The 13301-nt window shown below is 41.8% G+C and overlaps 37 non-coding genes across 37 annotated transcripts; all 37 read right to left on the reverse strand.

Moving 5' to 3' along the window:
• Positions 1 to 49: 49 nt before the first annotated feature.
• Positions 50 to 131, reverse strand: Trnal-uag (transfer RNA leucine (anticodon UAG)). The gene has a single exon. It is a non-coding gene; the product is annotated as a tRNA-Leu (tRNA).
• A 554-nt stretch (positions 132 to 685) lies between these two features.
• Positions 686 to 767, reverse strand: Trnal-uag (transfer RNA leucine (anticodon UAG)). The gene has a single exon. It is a non-coding gene; the product is annotated as a tRNA-Leu (tRNA).
• Positions 768 to 1639: 872 nt separating this feature from the next.
• On the reverse strand, positions 1640 to 1721 carry Trnal-aag (transfer RNA leucine (anticodon AAG)). Its single transcript has one exon. It is a non-coding gene; the product is annotated as a tRNA-Leu (tRNA).
• A 236-nt stretch (positions 1722 to 1957) lies between these two features.
• On the reverse strand, positions 1958 to 2039 carry Trnal-uag (transfer RNA leucine (anticodon UAG)). The gene has a single exon. It is a non-coding gene; the product is annotated as a tRNA-Leu (tRNA).
• A 236-nt stretch (positions 2040 to 2275) lies between these two features.
• Trnal-aag (transfer RNA leucine (anticodon AAG)) lies at positions 2276 to 2357 on the reverse strand. The gene has a single exon. It is a non-coding gene; the product is annotated as a tRNA-Leu (tRNA).
• A 236-nt stretch (positions 2358 to 2593) lies between these two features.
• On the reverse strand, positions 2594 to 2675 carry Trnal-uag (transfer RNA leucine (anticodon UAG)). The gene has a single exon. It is a non-coding gene; the product is annotated as a tRNA-Leu (tRNA).
• Positions 2676 to 2911: 236 nt separating this feature from the next.
• Positions 2912 to 2993, reverse strand: Trnal-aag (transfer RNA leucine (anticodon AAG)). The gene has a single exon. It is a non-coding gene; the product is annotated as a tRNA-Leu (tRNA).
• Positions 2994 to 3229: 236 nt separating this feature from the next.
• Positions 3230 to 3311, reverse strand: Trnal-aag (transfer RNA leucine (anticodon AAG)). The gene has a single exon. It is a non-coding gene; the product is annotated as a tRNA-Leu (tRNA).
• Positions 3312 to 3547: 236 nt separating this feature from the next.
• Positions 3548 to 3629, reverse strand: Trnal-uag (transfer RNA leucine (anticodon UAG)). Its single transcript has one exon. It is a non-coding gene; the product is annotated as a tRNA-Leu (tRNA).
• Positions 3630 to 3865: 236 nt separating this feature from the next.
• On the reverse strand, positions 3866 to 3947 carry Trnal-aag (transfer RNA leucine (anticodon AAG)). Its single transcript has one exon. It is a non-coding gene; the product is annotated as a tRNA-Leu (tRNA).
• A 236-nt stretch (positions 3948 to 4183) lies between these two features.
• Positions 4184 to 4265, reverse strand: Trnal-uag (transfer RNA leucine (anticodon UAG)). Its single transcript has one exon. It is a non-coding gene; the product is annotated as a tRNA-Leu (tRNA).
• A 237-nt stretch (positions 4266 to 4502) lies between these two features.
• Trnal-aag (transfer RNA leucine (anticodon AAG)) lies at positions 4503 to 4584 on the reverse strand. The gene has a single exon. It is a non-coding gene; the product is annotated as a tRNA-Leu (tRNA).
• A 236-nt stretch (positions 4585 to 4820) lies between these two features.
• Positions 4821 to 4902, reverse strand: Trnal-uag (transfer RNA leucine (anticodon UAG)). Its single transcript has one exon. It is a non-coding gene; the product is annotated as a tRNA-Leu (tRNA).
• Positions 4903 to 5456: 554 nt separating this feature from the next.
• On the reverse strand, positions 5457 to 5538 carry Trnal-aag (transfer RNA leucine (anticodon AAG)). Its single transcript has one exon. It is a non-coding gene; the product is annotated as a tRNA-Leu (tRNA).
• A 236-nt stretch (positions 5539 to 5774) lies between these two features.
• Trnal-uag (transfer RNA leucine (anticodon UAG)) lies at positions 5775 to 5856 on the reverse strand. The gene has a single exon. It is a non-coding gene; the product is annotated as a tRNA-Leu (tRNA).
• A 236-nt stretch (positions 5857 to 6092) lies between these two features.
• Trnal-aag (transfer RNA leucine (anticodon AAG)) lies at positions 6093 to 6174 on the reverse strand. The gene has a single exon. It is a non-coding gene; the product is annotated as a tRNA-Leu (tRNA).
• Positions 6175 to 6410: 236 nt separating this feature from the next.
• Positions 6411 to 6492, reverse strand: Trnal-uag (transfer RNA leucine (anticodon UAG)). Its single transcript has one exon. It is a non-coding gene; the product is annotated as a tRNA-Leu (tRNA).
• A 554-nt stretch (positions 6493 to 7046) lies between these two features.
• Trnal-aag (transfer RNA leucine (anticodon AAG)) lies at positions 7047 to 7128 on the reverse strand. The gene has a single exon. It is a non-coding gene; the product is annotated as a tRNA-Leu (tRNA).
• Positions 7129 to 7364: 236 nt separating this feature from the next.
• On the reverse strand, positions 7365 to 7446 carry Trnal-uag (transfer RNA leucine (anticodon UAG)). The gene has a single exon. It is a non-coding gene; the product is annotated as a tRNA-Leu (tRNA).
• A 236-nt stretch (positions 7447 to 7682) lies between these two features.
• Trnal-aag (transfer RNA leucine (anticodon AAG)) lies at positions 7683 to 7764 on the reverse strand. Its single transcript has one exon. It is a non-coding gene; the product is annotated as a tRNA-Leu (tRNA).
• Positions 7765 to 8000: 236 nt separating this feature from the next.
• On the reverse strand, positions 8001 to 8082 carry Trnal-aag (transfer RNA leucine (anticodon AAG)). The gene has a single exon. It is a non-coding gene; the product is annotated as a tRNA-Leu (tRNA).
• A 236-nt stretch (positions 8083 to 8318) lies between these two features.
• Trnal-uag (transfer RNA leucine (anticodon UAG)) lies at positions 8319 to 8400 on the reverse strand. Its single transcript has one exon. It is a non-coding gene; the product is annotated as a tRNA-Leu (tRNA).
• A 236-nt stretch (positions 8401 to 8636) lies between these two features.
• Trnal-aag (transfer RNA leucine (anticodon AAG)) lies at positions 8637 to 8718 on the reverse strand. The gene has a single exon. It is a non-coding gene; the product is annotated as a tRNA-Leu (tRNA).
• A 236-nt stretch (positions 8719 to 8954) lies between these two features.
• Positions 8955 to 9036, reverse strand: Trnal-uag (transfer RNA leucine (anticodon UAG)). Its single transcript has one exon. It is a non-coding gene; the product is annotated as a tRNA-Leu (tRNA).
• Positions 9037 to 9272: 236 nt separating this feature from the next.
• On the reverse strand, positions 9273 to 9354 carry Trnal-aag (transfer RNA leucine (anticodon AAG)). Its single transcript has one exon. It is a non-coding gene; the product is annotated as a tRNA-Leu (tRNA).
• A 236-nt stretch (positions 9355 to 9590) lies between these two features.
• On the reverse strand, positions 9591 to 9672 carry Trnal-aag (transfer RNA leucine (anticodon AAG)). Its single transcript has one exon. It is a non-coding gene; the product is annotated as a tRNA-Leu (tRNA).
• A 236-nt stretch (positions 9673 to 9908) lies between these two features.
• Trnal-uag (transfer RNA leucine (anticodon UAG)) lies at positions 9909 to 9990 on the reverse strand. The gene has a single exon. It is a non-coding gene; the product is annotated as a tRNA-Leu (tRNA).
• A 236-nt stretch (positions 9991 to 10226) lies between these two features.
• Trnal-aag (transfer RNA leucine (anticodon AAG)) lies at positions 10227 to 10308 on the reverse strand. The gene has a single exon. It is a non-coding gene; the product is annotated as a tRNA-Leu (tRNA).
• A 236-nt stretch (positions 10309 to 10544) lies between these two features.
• Positions 10545 to 10626, reverse strand: Trnal-aag (transfer RNA leucine (anticodon AAG)). Its single transcript has one exon. It is a non-coding gene; the product is annotated as a tRNA-Leu (tRNA).
• A 236-nt stretch (positions 10627 to 10862) lies between these two features.
• Trnal-uag (transfer RNA leucine (anticodon UAG)) lies at positions 10863 to 10944 on the reverse strand. Its single transcript has one exon. It is a non-coding gene; the product is annotated as a tRNA-Leu (tRNA).
• A 236-nt stretch (positions 10945 to 11180) lies between these two features.
• Positions 11181 to 11262, reverse strand: Trnal-aag (transfer RNA leucine (anticodon AAG)). Its single transcript has one exon. It is a non-coding gene; the product is annotated as a tRNA-Leu (tRNA).
• A 236-nt stretch (positions 11263 to 11498) lies between these two features.
• Positions 11499 to 11580, reverse strand: Trnal-uag (transfer RNA leucine (anticodon UAG)). Its single transcript has one exon. It is a non-coding gene; the product is annotated as a tRNA-Leu (tRNA).
• A 236-nt stretch (positions 11581 to 11816) lies between these two features.
• Trnal-aag (transfer RNA leucine (anticodon AAG)) lies at positions 11817 to 11898 on the reverse strand. Its single transcript has one exon. It is a non-coding gene; the product is annotated as a tRNA-Leu (tRNA).
• A 236-nt stretch (positions 11899 to 12134) lies between these two features.
• Positions 12135 to 12216, reverse strand: Trnal-aag (transfer RNA leucine (anticodon AAG)). Its single transcript has one exon. It is a non-coding gene; the product is annotated as a tRNA-Leu (tRNA).
• A 236-nt stretch (positions 12217 to 12452) lies between these two features.
• Positions 12453 to 12534, reverse strand: Trnal-uag (transfer RNA leucine (anticodon UAG)). The gene has a single exon. It is a non-coding gene; the product is annotated as a tRNA-Leu (tRNA).
• Positions 12535 to 12770: 236 nt separating this feature from the next.
• Trnal-aag (transfer RNA leucine (anticodon AAG)) lies at positions 12771 to 12852 on the reverse strand. Its single transcript has one exon. It is a non-coding gene; the product is annotated as a tRNA-Leu (tRNA).
• A 236-nt stretch (positions 12853 to 13088) lies between these two features.
• On the reverse strand, positions 13089 to 13170 carry Trnal-aag (transfer RNA leucine (anticodon AAG)). Its single transcript has one exon. It is a non-coding gene; the product is annotated as a tRNA-Leu (tRNA).
• Between the last annotated feature and the right edge of the window lie 131 nt (positions 13171 to 13301).

The raw sequence follows: 13301 nt of genomic DNA on the forward strand, positions 1-13301 counted from the left end.
ATCTGCGCGGTAGCCGTATTTCAATCTTTGCTGAAGCAAAAGAAGGAGATGGCAGCGTTGGGATTCGAACCCACGCCTCCGAAGAGACTGGTGCCTAAAACCAGCGCCTTAGACCGCTCGGCCACGCTTCCGCAGTCTTCCGATATCAGCCTCCAAAAATAAAATTGAACTTAATTTCTTTCTGAAGAATTGATATGAAGCTAGTATTTTCATATAATAATCCTGTCAAGGGAAGTCATATTACAATTGGGAAAGTGCTGATTTTAATCACATGATATTTTATGCAAATAGAATCAGTTTTCTGACTTGCATTAACGTACCGGAGCGGTAGCCGTATTTCAATCTTTGCTGAAGCAAAAGAGTTAGATGGCAGCGGTGGGATTCGAACCCACGCCTCCGAAGAGACTGGTGCCTTAAACCAGCTCCTTAGACCGCTCGGCCACGCTATCACAGTCTTGCGATATCAGCCTCCAAAAACAAAATTGAAATTAAATGCTTTCTTAGGAATTGATATGAAGCTGGTATTTTTTAAAAATAATCCTGTCAGGGGAAGTGATATTACAATTGGGAAAGTGCGGAGTTTAATGACATGATATTTTATGCAAATAGAATCAGTTTTCTGACTTGCATTAAACTATCTGCGCGGTAGCCGTATTTCAATCTTTGCTGAAGCAAAAGAAGGAGATGGCAGCGTTGGGATTCGAACCCACGCCTCCGAAGAGACTGGTGCCTAAAACCAGCGCCTTAGACCGCTCGGCCACGCTTCCGCAGTCTTCCGATATCAGCCTCCAAAAATAAAATTGAACTTAATTTTTTTCTGAAGAATTGATATGAAGCTAGTATTTTCATATAATAATCCTGTCAAGGGAAGTCATATTACAATTGGGAAAGTGCGGAGTTTAATCACATGATATTTTATGCAAATAGAATCAGTTTTCTGACTTGCATTAACGTACCGGAGCGGTAGCCGTATTTCAATCTTTGCTGAAGCAAAAGAGGGAGATCACAGCGGTGGGATTCAAACCCACGCCTCCGGGGAGATTATTGCCTTAAACCAGCGCCTTAGACCGCTCGGCCACGCTACCGCAGTCTTCCGACATCAGCCTCCAAAAATAAAATTGAACTTAAATGCTTTCTTAGGAATTGATATGAAGCTAGTATTTTTAAAAAATAATCCTGTTAGGGGAAGTGATATTACAATTGGGAAAGTGCGGAGTTTAATCACATGATATTTTATGCAAATAGAATCAGTTTTCTGACTTGCATTAACCTACCGGAGCGGTAGCCGTATTTAAATCTTTGCTGAAGCAAAAGAGGGAGATTACAGCGGTGGGATTCAAACCCACGCCTCCGGGGAGACTGGTGCCTCAAATCAGCGCCTTAGACCGCTCGGCCACGCTACCGCAGTCTTCCGACATCAGCCTCCAAAAAGAAAATTGAACTTAAATGCTTTCTTAGGAATTGATATGAAGCTAGTATTTTTAAAAAATAATCCTGTTAGGGGAAGTGATATTACAATTGGGAAAGTTCGGAGTTTAATGACATGATATTTTATGCAAATAGAATCAGTTTTCTGACTTGCATTAAACTATCTGCGCGGTAGCCGTATTTCAATCTTTGCTGAAGCAAAAGAGTTAGATGGCAGCGGTGGGATTCGAACCCACGCCTCCGAAGAGACTGGCGCCTTAAACCAGCGCCTTAGACCGCTCGGCCACGCTACCGCAGTCTTCCGACATCAGCCTCCAAAAATAAAATTGAACTTAAATGCTTTCTTAGGAATTGATCTGAAGCTAGTATTTTTAAAAAATAATCCTGTTAGGGGAAGTGATATTACAATTGGGAAAGTGCGGAGTTTAATCACATGATATTTTATGCAAATAGAATCAGTTTTCTGACTTGCATTAAACTATCTGCGCGGTAGCCGTATTTCAATCTTTGCTGAAGCAAAAGAAGGAGATGGCAGCGGTGGGATTCGAACCCACGCCTCCGAAGAGACTGGTGCCTAAAACCAGCGCCTTAGACCGCTCGGCCACGCTTCCGCAGTCTTCCGATATCAGCCTCCAAAAATAAAATTGAACTTAATTTCTTTCTGAAGAATTGATATGAAGCTAGTATTTTCATATAATAATCCTGTCAAGGGAAGTCATATTACAATTGGGAAAGTGCGGAGTTTAATCACATGATATTTTATGCAAATAGAATCAGTTTTCTGACTTGCATTAACCTACCGGAGCGGTAGCCGTATTTCAATCTTTGCTGAAGCAAAAGAGGGAGATGGCAGCGGTGGGATTCAAACCCACGCCTCCGAAGAGAATGGTGCCTTAAACCAGCGCCTTAGACCGCTCGGCCACGCTACCGCAGTCTTCCGGCATCAGCCTCCAAAAATAAAATTGAACTTAAATGCTTTCTTAGGAATTGATATGAAGCTAGTATTTTTAAAAAATAATCCTGTTAGGGGAAGTGATATTACAATTGGGAAAGTGCGGAGTTTAATCACATGATATTTTATGCAAATAGAATCAGTTTTCTGACTTGCATTAAACTATCTGCGCAGTAGCCATATTTCAATCTTTGCTGAAGCAAAAGAAGGAGATGGCAGCGGTGGGATTCGAACCCACGCCTCCGAAGAAACTGGTGCCTAAAACCAGCGCCTTAGACCGCTCGGCCACGCTACCACAGTCTTGCGATATCAGCCTCCAAAAATAAAATTGAACTTAAATGCTTTCTTAGCAATTGATATGAAGCTTATATTTTTTTAAAATAATGCTGTCAGGGGAAGTGATATTACAATTGGGAAAGTGCGGAGTTTAATCACATGATATTTTATGCAAATAGAATCAGTTTTCTGACTTGCTATAACGTACCGGAGTGGTAGCCGTATTTCAATCTTTGCTGAAGCAAAAGAGGGAGATGGCAGCGGTGGGATTCGAACCCACGCCTCCGAAGAGACTGGTGCCTTAAACCAGCGCCTTAGACCGCTCGGCCACGCTACCGCAGTCTTCCGATATCAGCCTCCAAAAATAAAATTGAACTTAATTTCTTTCTGAAGAATTGATATGAAGCTAGTATTTTTAAAAAATAATCCTGTCAGGGGAAGTGATATTACAATTGGGAAAGTGCGGAGTTTAATCACATGATATTTTATGCAAATGGAATCAGTTTTCTGACTTGCATTAACCTACCGGAGCGGTAGCCGTATTTCAATCTTTGCTGAAGCAAAAGAGGGAGATGGCAGCGGTGGGATTCAAACCCACGCCTCCGAAGAGACTGGTGCCTTAAACCAGCGCCTTAGACCGCTCGGCCACGCTACCGCAGTCTTCCGACATCAGCCTCCAAAAATAAAATTGAACTTAAATGCTTTCTTAGGAATTGATATGAAGCTAGTATTTTTAAAAAATAATCCTGTTAGGGGAAGTGATATTACAATTGGGAAAGTGCGGAGTTTAATCACATGATATTTTATGCAAATAAAATCAGTTTTCTGACTTGCATTAAACTATCTGCGCAGTAGCCGTATTTCAATCTTTGCTGAAGCAAAAGAAGAAGATGGCAGCGGTGGGATTCGAACCCACGCCTCCGAAGAGACTGGTGCCTAAAACCAGCGCCTTAGACCGCTCGGCCACGCTACCACAGACTTGCGATATCAGCCTCCAAAAAAAAAATTGAACTTAAATGCTTTCTTAGCAATTGATATGAAGCTAGTATTTTTTAAAAATAATCCTGTCAGGGGAAGTGATATTACAATTGGGAAAGTGCGGAGTTTAATCACATGATATTTTATGCAAATAGAATCAGTTTTCTGACTTGCATTAACCTACCGGAGCGGTAGCCGTATTTCAATCTTTGCTGAAGCAAAAGAGGGAGATGGCAGCGGTGGGATTCAAACCCACGCCTCCGAAGAGAATGGTGCCTTAAACCAGCGCCTTAGACCGCTCGGCCACGCTACCGCAGTCTTCCGGCATCAGCCTCCAAAAATAAAATTGAACTTAAATGCTTTCTTAGGAATTGATATGAAGCTAGTATTTTTAAAAAATAATCCTGTTAGGGGAAGTGATATTACAATTGGGAAAGTGCGGAGTTTAATCACATGATATTTTATGCAAATAGAATCAGTTTTCTGACTTGCATTAAACTATCTGCGCAGTAGCCGTATTTCAATCTTTGCTGAAGCAAAAGAAGGAGATGGCAGCGGTGGGATTCGAACCCACGCCTCCGAAGAAACTGGTGCCTAAAACTAGCGCCTTAGACCGCTCGGCCACGCTACCACAGTCTTGCGATATCAGCCTCCAAAAATAAAATTGAACTTAAATGCTTTCTTAGCAATTGATATGAAGCTTATATTTTTTTTAAAATAATGCTGTCAGGGGAAGTGATATTACAATTGGGAAAGTGCGGAGTTTAATCACATGATATTTTATGCAAATAGAATCAGTTTTCTGACTTGCTATAACGTACCGGAGTGGTAGCCGTATTTCAATCTTTGCTGAAGCAAAAGAGGGAGATGGCAGCGGTGGGATTCGAACCCACGCCTCCGAAGAGACTGGGGCCTTAAACCAGCGCCTTAGACCGCTCGGCCACGCTACCGCAGTCTTCCGACATCAGCCTCCAAAAATAAAATTGAACTTAAATGCTTTCTTAGGAATTGATATGAAGCTAGTATTTTTAAAAAATAATCCTGTTAGGGGAAGTGATATTACAATTGGGAAAGTGCGGAGTTTAATCACATGATATTTTATGCAAATAAAATCAGTTTTCTGACTTGCATTAAACTATCTGCGCAGTAGCCGTATTTCAATCTTTGCTGAAGCAAAAGAAGAAGATGGCAGCGGTGGGATTCGAACCCACGCCTCCGAAGAGACTGGTGCCTAAAACCAGCGCCTTAGACCGCTCGGCCACGCTACCACAGACTTGCGATATCAGCCTCCAAAAAAAAAATTGAACTTAAATGCTTTCTTAGCAATTGATATGAAGCTAGTATTTTTTAAAAATAATCCTGTCAGGGGAAGTGATATTACAATTGGGAAAGTGCGGAGTTTAATCACATGATATTTTATGCAAATAGAATCAGTTTTCTGACTTGCATTAACCTACCGGAGCGGTAGCCGTATTTCAATCTTTGCTGAAGCAAAAGAGGGAGATGGCAGCGGTGGGATTCAAACCCACGCCTCCGAAGAGAATGGTGCCTTAAACCAGCGCCTTAGACCGCTCGGGCACGCTACCGCAGTCTTCCGGCATCAGCCTCCAAAAATAAAATTGAACTTAAATGCTTTCTTAGGAATTGATATGAAGCTAGTATTTTTAAAAAATAATCCTGTTAGGGGAAGTGATATTACAATTGGGAAAGTGCGGAGTTTAATCACATGATATTTTATGCAAATAGAATCAGTTTTCTGACTTGCATTAAACTATCTGCGCAGTAGCCGTATTTCAATCTTTGCTGAAGCAAAAGAAGGAGATGGCAGTGGTGGGATTCGAACCCACGCCTCCGAAGAAACTGGTGCCTTAAACCAGCGCCTTAGACCGCTCGGCCACGCTACCACAGTCTTGCGATATCAGCCTCCAAAAATAAAATTGAACTTAAATGCTTTCTTAGCAATTGATATGAAGCTTATATTTTTTTAAAATAATGCTGTCAGGGGAAGTGATATTACAATTGGGAAAGTGCGGAGTTTAATCACATGATAATTTATGCAAATAGAATCAGTTTTCTGACTTGCATTAACGTACCGGAGCGGTAGCCGTATTTCAATCTTTGCTGAAGCAAAAGAAGGAGATGGAAGCGGTGGGATTCGAACCCACGCCTCCGAAGAGACTGGTGTCTAAAACCAGCGCCTTAGACCGCTCGGCCACGCTACCGCAGTCTTCCGATATCAGCCTCCAAAAATAAAATTGAACTTAATTTCTTTCTGAAGAATTGATACGAAGCTAGTATTTTCATATAATAATCCTGTCAAGGGAAGGGATATTACAATTGGGAAAGTGCGGAGTTTAATCACATGATATTTTATGCAAATAGAATCAGTTTTCTGACTTGCTATAACGTACCGGAGTGGTAGCCGTATTTCAATCTTTGCTGAAGCAAAAGAGGGAGATGGCAGCGGTGGGATTCGAACCCACGCCTCCGAAGAGACTGGGGCCTTAAACCAGCGCCTTAGACCGCTCGGCCACGCTACCGCAGTCTTCCGACATCAGCCTCCAAAAATAAAATTGAACTTAAATGCTTTCTTAGGAATTGATATGAAGCTAGTATTTTTAAAAAATAATCCTGTTAGGGGAAGTGATATTACAATTGGGAAAGTGCGGAGTTTAATCACATGATATTTTATGCAAATAAAATCAGTTTTCTGACTTGCATTAAACTATCTGCGCAGTAGCCGTATTTCAATCTTTGCTGAAGCAAAAGAAGAAGATGGCAGCGGTGGGATTCGAACCCACGCCTCCGAAGAGACTGGTGCCTAAAACCAGCGCCTTAGACCGCTCGGCCACGCTACCACAGACTTGCGATATCAGCCTCCAAAAAAAAAATTGAACTTAAATGCTTTCTTAGCAATTGATATGAAGCTAGTATTTTTTAAAAATAATCCTGTCAGGGGAAGTGATATTACAATTGGGAAAGTGCGGAGTTTAATCACATGATATTTTATGCAAATAGAATCAGTTTTCTGACTTGCATTAACCTACCGGAGCGGTAGCCGTATTTCAATCTTTGCTGAAGCAAAAGAGGGAGATGGCAGCGGTGGGATTCAAACCCACGCCTCCGAAGAGAATGGTGCCTTAAACCAGCGCCTTAGACCGCTCGGGCACGCTACCGCAGTCTTCCGGCATCAGCCTCCAAAAATAAAATTGAACTTAAATGCTTTCTTAGGAATTGATATGAAGCTAGTATTTTTAAAAAATAATCCTGTTAGGGGAAGTGATATTACAATTGGGAAAGTGCGGAGTTTAATCACATGATATTTTATGCAAATAGAATCAGTTTTCTGACTTGCATTAAACTATCTGCGCAGTAGCCGTATTTCAATCTTTGCTGAAGCAAAAGAAGGAGATGGCAGTGGTGGGATTCGAACCCACGCCTCCGAAGAAACTGGTGCCTTAAACCAGCGCCTTAGACCGCTCGGCCACGCTACCACAGTCTTGCGATATCAGCCTCCAAAAATAAAATTGAACTTAAATGCTTTCTTAGCAATTGATATGAAGCTTATATTTTTTTAAAATAATGCTGTCAGGGGAAGTGATATTACAATTGGGAAAGTGCGGAGTTTAATCACATGATAATTTATGCAAATAGAATCAGTTTTCTGACTTGCATTAACGTACCGGAGCGGTAGCCGTATTTCAATCTTTGCTGAAGCAAAAGAAGGAGATGGAAGCGGTGGGATTCGAACCCACGCCTCCGAAGAGACTGGTGTCTAAAACCAGCGCCTTAGACCGCTCGGCCACGCTACCGCAGTCTTCCGATATCAGCCTCCAAAAATAAAATTGAACTTAATTTCTTTCTGAAGAATTGATACGAAGCTAGTATTTTCATATAATAATCCTGTCAAGGGAAGGGATATTACAATTGGGAAAGTGCGGAGTTTAATCACATGATATTTTATGCAAATGGAATCAGTTTTCTGACTTGCATTAACCTACCGGAGTGGTAGCCGTATTTCAATCTTTGCTGAAGCAAAGGAGGGAGATGGCAGCGGTGGGATTCGAACCCACGCCTCCGAAGAGACTGGGGCCTTAAACCAGCGCCTTAGACCGCTCGGCCACGCTACCACAGTCTTGCTATATCAGCCTCCAAAAACAAAATTGAAATTAAATGCTTTCTTAGGAATTGATATGAAGCTGTTATTTTTTAAAAATAATCCTGTCAGGGGAAGTGATATTACAATTGGGAAAGTGCGGAGTTTAATCACATGATATTTTATGCAAATGGAATCAGTTTTCTGACTTGCATTAACCTACCGGAGCGGTAGCCGTATTTCAATCTTTGCTGAAGCAAAAGAGGGAGATGGCAGCGGTGGGATTCAAACCCACGCCTCCGAAGAGACTGGTGCCTTAAACCAGCGCCTTAGACCGCTCGGCCACGCTACCGCAGTCTTCCGACATCAGCCTCCAAAAATAAAATTGAACTTAAATGCTTTCTTAGGAATTGATATGAAGCTAGTATTTTTAAAAAATAATCCTGTTAGGGGAAGTGATATTACAATTGGGAAAGTGCGGAGTTTAATCACATGATATTTTATGCAAATAAAATCAGTTTTCTGACTTGCATTAAACTATCTGCGCAGTAGCCGTATTTCAATCTTTGCTGAAGCAAAAGAAGAAGATGGCAGCGGTGGGATTCGAACCCACGCCTCCGAAGAGACTGGTGCCTAAAACCAGCGCCTTAGACCGCTCGGCCACGCTACCACAGACTTGCGATATCAGCCTCCAAAAAAAAAATTGAACTTAAATGCTTTCTTAGCAATTGATATGAAGCTAGTATTTTTTAAAAATAATCCTGTCAGGGGAAGTGATATTACAATTGGGAAAGTGCGGAGTTTAATCACATGATATTTTATGCAAATAGAATCAGTTTTCTGACTTGCATTAACCTACCGGAGCGGTAGCCGTATTTCAATCTTTGCTGAAGCAAAAGAGGGAGATGGCAGCGGTGGGATTCAAACCCACGCCTCCGAAGAGAATGGTGCCTTAAACCAGCGCCTTAGACCGCTCGGCCACGCTACCGCAGTCTTCCGGCATCAGCCTCCAAAAATAAAATTGAACTTAAATGCTTTCTTAGGAATTGATATGAAGCTAGTATTTTTAAAAAATAATCCTGTTAGGGGAAGTGATATTACAATTGGGAAAGTGCGGAGTTTAATCACATGATATTTTATGCAAATAGAATCAGTTTTCTGACTTGCATTAAACTATCTGCGCAGTAGCCGTATTTCAATCTTTGCTGAAGCAAAAGAAGGAGATGGCAGCGGTGGGATTCGAACCCACGCCTCCGAAGAAACTGGTGCCTAAAACCAGCGCCTTAGACCGCTCGGCCACGCTACCACAGTCTTGCGATATCAGCCTCCAAAAATAAAATTGAACTTAAATGCTTTCTTAGCAATTGATATGAAGCTTATATTTTTTTAAAATAATGCTGTCAGGGGAAGTGATATTACAATTGGGAAAGTGCGGAGTTTAATCACATGATATTTTATGCAAATAGAATCAGTTTTCTGACTTGCTATAACGTACCGGAGTGGTAGCCGTATTTCAATCTTTGCTGAAGCAAAAGAGGGAGATGGCAGCGGTGGGATTCGAACCCACGCCTCCGAAGAGACTGGGGCCTTAAACCAGCGCCTTAGACCGCTCGGCCACGCTACCACAGTCTTGCTATATCAGCCTCCAAAAACAAAATTGAACTTAAATGCTTTCTTAGGAATTGATATGAAGCTAGTATTTTTAAAAAATAATCCTGTCAGGGGAAGTGATATTACAATTGGGAAAGTGCGGAGTTTAATCACATGATAATTTATGCAAATAGAATCAGTTTTCTGACTTGCATTAACGTACCGGAGCGGTAGCCGTATTTCAATCTTTGCTGAAGCAAAAGAAGGAGATGGAAGCGGTGGGATTCGAACCCACGCCTCCGAAGAGACTGGTGCCTTAAACCAGCGCCTTAGACCGCTCGGCCACGCTACCGCAGTCTTCCGGCATCAGCCTCCAAAAATAAAATTGAACTTAAATGCTTTCTTAGGAATTGATATGAAGCTAGTATTTTTAAAAAATAATCCTGTTAGGGGAAGTGATATTACAATTGGGAAAGTGCGGAGTTTAATCACATGATATTTTATGCAAATAGAATCAGTTTTCTGACTTGCATTAAACTATCTGCGCAGTAGCCGTATTTCAATCTTTGCTGAAGCAAAAGAAGGAGATGGCAGCGGTGGGATTCGAACCCACGCCTCCGAAGAAACTGGTGCCTAAAACCAGCGCCTTAGACCGCTCGGCCACGCTACCACAGTCTTGCGATATCAGCCTCCAAAAATAAAATTGAACTTAAATGCTTTCTTAGCAATTGATATGAAGCTTATATTTTTTTAAAATAATGCTGTCAGGGGAAGTGATATTACAATTGGGAAAGTGCGGAGTTTAATCACATGATATTTTATGCAAATAGAATCAGTTTTCTGACTTGCTATAACGTACCGGAGTGGTAGCCGTATTTCAATCTTTGCTGAAGCAAAAGAGGGAGATGGCAGCGGTGGGATTCGAACCCACGCCTCCGAAGAGACTGGGGCCTTAAACCAGCGCCTTAGACCGCTCGGCCACGCTACCACAGTCTTGCTATATCAGCCTCCAAAAACAAAATTGAACTTAAATGCTTTCTTAGGAATTGATATGAAGCTAGTATTTTTAAAAAATAATCCTGTCAGGGGAAGTGATATTACAATTGGGAAAGTGCGGAGTTTAATCACATGATAATTTATGCAAATAGAATCAGTTTTCTGACTTGCATTAACGTACCGGAGCGGTAGCCGTATTTCAATCTTTGCTGAAGCAAAAGAAGGAGATGGAAGCGGTGGGATTCGAACCCACGCCTCCGAAGAGACTGGTGCCTTAAACCAGCGCCTTAGACCGCTCGGCCACGCTACCGCAGTCTTCCGGCATCAGCCTCCAAAAATAAAATTGAACTTAAATGCTTTCTTAGGAATTGATATGAAGCTAGTATTTTTAAAAAATAATCCTGTTAGGGGAAGTGATATTACAATTGGGAAAGTGCGGAGTTTAATCACATGATATTTTATGCAAATAGAATCAGTTTTCTGACTTGCATTAAACTATCTGCGCAGTAGCCGTATTTCAATCTTTGCTGAAGCAAAAGAAGGAGATGGCAGCGGTGGGATTCGAACCCACGCCTCCGAAGAAACTGGTGCCTAAAACCAGCGCCTTAGACCGCTCGGCCACGCTACCACAGTCTTGCGATATCAGCCTCCAAAAATAAAATTGAACTTAAATGCTTTCTTAGCAATTGATATGAAGCTTATATTTTTTTAAAATAATGCTGTCAGGGGAAGTGATATTACAATTGGGAAAGTGCGGAGTTTAATCACATGATATTTTATGCAAATAGAATCAGTTTTCTGACTTGCTATAACGTACCGGAGTGGTAGCCGTATTTCAATCTTTGCTGAAGCAAAAGAGGGAGATGGCAGCGGTGGGATTCGAACCCACGCCTCCGAAGAGACTGGGGCCTTAAACCAGCGCCTTAGACCGCTCGGCCACGCTACCACAGTCTTGCTATATCAGCCTCCAAAAACAAAATTGAACTTAAATGCTTTCTTAGGAATTGATATGAAGCTAGTATTTTTAAAAAATAATCCTGTCAGGGGAAGTGATATTACAATTGGGAAAGTGCGGAGTTTAATCACATGATAATTTATGCAAATAGAATCAGTTTTCTGACTTGCATTAACGTACCGGAGCGGTAGCCGTATTTCAATCTTTGCTGAAGCAAAAGAAGGAGATGGAAGCGGTGGGATTCGAACCCACGCCTCCGAAGAGACTGGTGTCTAAAACCAGCGCCTTAGACCGCTCGGCCACGCTACCGCAGTCTTCCGATATCAGCCTCCAAAAATAAAATTGAACTTAATTTCTTTCTGAAGAATTGATACGAAGCTAGTATTTTCATATAATAATCCTGTCAAGGGAAGGGATATTACAATTGGGAAAGTGCGGAGTTTAATCACATGATATTTTATGCAAATAGAATCAGTTTTCTGACTTGCATTAACATACCGGAGCGGTAGCCGTATTTCAATCTTTGCTGAAGCAAAAGAGGGAGATGGCAGCGGTGGGATTCGAACCCACGCCTCCGAAGAGACTGGTGCCTTAAACCAGCGCCTTAGACCGCTCGGCCACGCTACCGCAGTCTTCCGATATCAGCCTCCAAAAATAAAATTGAACTTAATTTCTTTCTGAAGAATTGATATGAAGCTAGTATTTTCATATAATAATCCTGTCAAGGGAAGAGATATTACAATTGGGAAAGTGCGGAGTTTAATCACATGATATTTTATGCAAATGGAATCAGTTTTCTGACTTGCATTAACCTACCGGAGTGGTAGCCGTATTTCAATCTTTGCTGAAGCAAAAGAGGGAGATGGCAGCGGTGGGATTCGAACCCACGCCTCCGAAGAGACTGGGGCCTTAAACCAGCGCCTTAGACCGCTCGGCCACGCTACCACAGTCTTGCTATATCAGCCTCCAAAAACAAAATTGAACTTAAATGCTTTCTTAGGAATTGATATGAAGCTAGTATTTTTAAAAAATAATCCTGTCAGGGGAAGTGATATTACAATTGGGAAAGTGCGGAGTTTAATCACATGATAATTTATGCAAATAGAATCAGTTTTCTGACTTGCATTAACGTACCGGAGCGGTAGCCGTATTTCAATTTTTGCTGAAGCAAAAGAAGGAGATGGAAGCGGTGGGATTCGAACCCACGCCTCCGAAGAGACTGGTGTCTAAAACCAGCGCCTTAGACCGCTCGGCCACGCTACCGCAGTCTTCCGATATCAGCCTCCAAAAATAAAATTGAACTTAATTTCTTTCTGAAGAATTGATACGAAGCTAGTATTTTCATATAATAATCCTGTCAAGGGAAGGGATATTACAATTGGGAAAGTGCGGAGTTTAATCACATGATATTTTATGCAAATAGAATCAGTTTTCTGACTTGCATTAACGTACCGGAGCGGTAGCCGTATTTCAATCTTTGCTGAAGCAAAAGAGGGAGATGGCAGCGGTGGGATTCGAACCCACGCCTCCGAAGAGACTGGTGCCTTAAACCAGCGCCTTAGACCGCTCGGCCACGCTACCGCAGTCTTCCGATATCAGCCTCCAAAAATAAAATTGAACTTAATTTCTTTCTGAAGAATTGATATGAAGCTAGTATTTTCATATAATAATCCTGTCAAGGGAAGAGATATTACAATTGGGAAAGTGCGGAGTTTAATCACGTGATATTTTATGCAAATAGAATCAGTTTTCTGACTTGCATTAACGTACCGGAGTGGTAGCCGTATTTCAATCTTTGCTGAAGCAAAAGAGGGAGATGGCAGCGGTGGGATTCGAACCCACGCCTCCGAAGAGACTGGTGCCTTAAACCAGCGCCTTAGACCGTTCGGCCACGCTACCGCAGTCTTCCGATATCAGCCTCCAAAAATAAAATTGAACTTAATTTCTTTCTGAAGAATTGATATGAAGCTAGTATTTTCATATAATAATGCTGTCAAGGGAAGAGATATTACAATTGGGAAAGTGCGGAG

The sequence above is a fragment of the Argiope bruennichi genome, chromosome 3, assembly GCF_947563725.1.
Source record: "Argiope bruennichi chromosome 3, qqArgBrue1.1, whole genome shotgun sequence".
In the NCBI taxonomy this organism is placed as follows: Eukaryota; Metazoa; Arthropoda; class Arachnida; order Araneae; family Araneidae; genus Argiope; species Argiope bruennichi.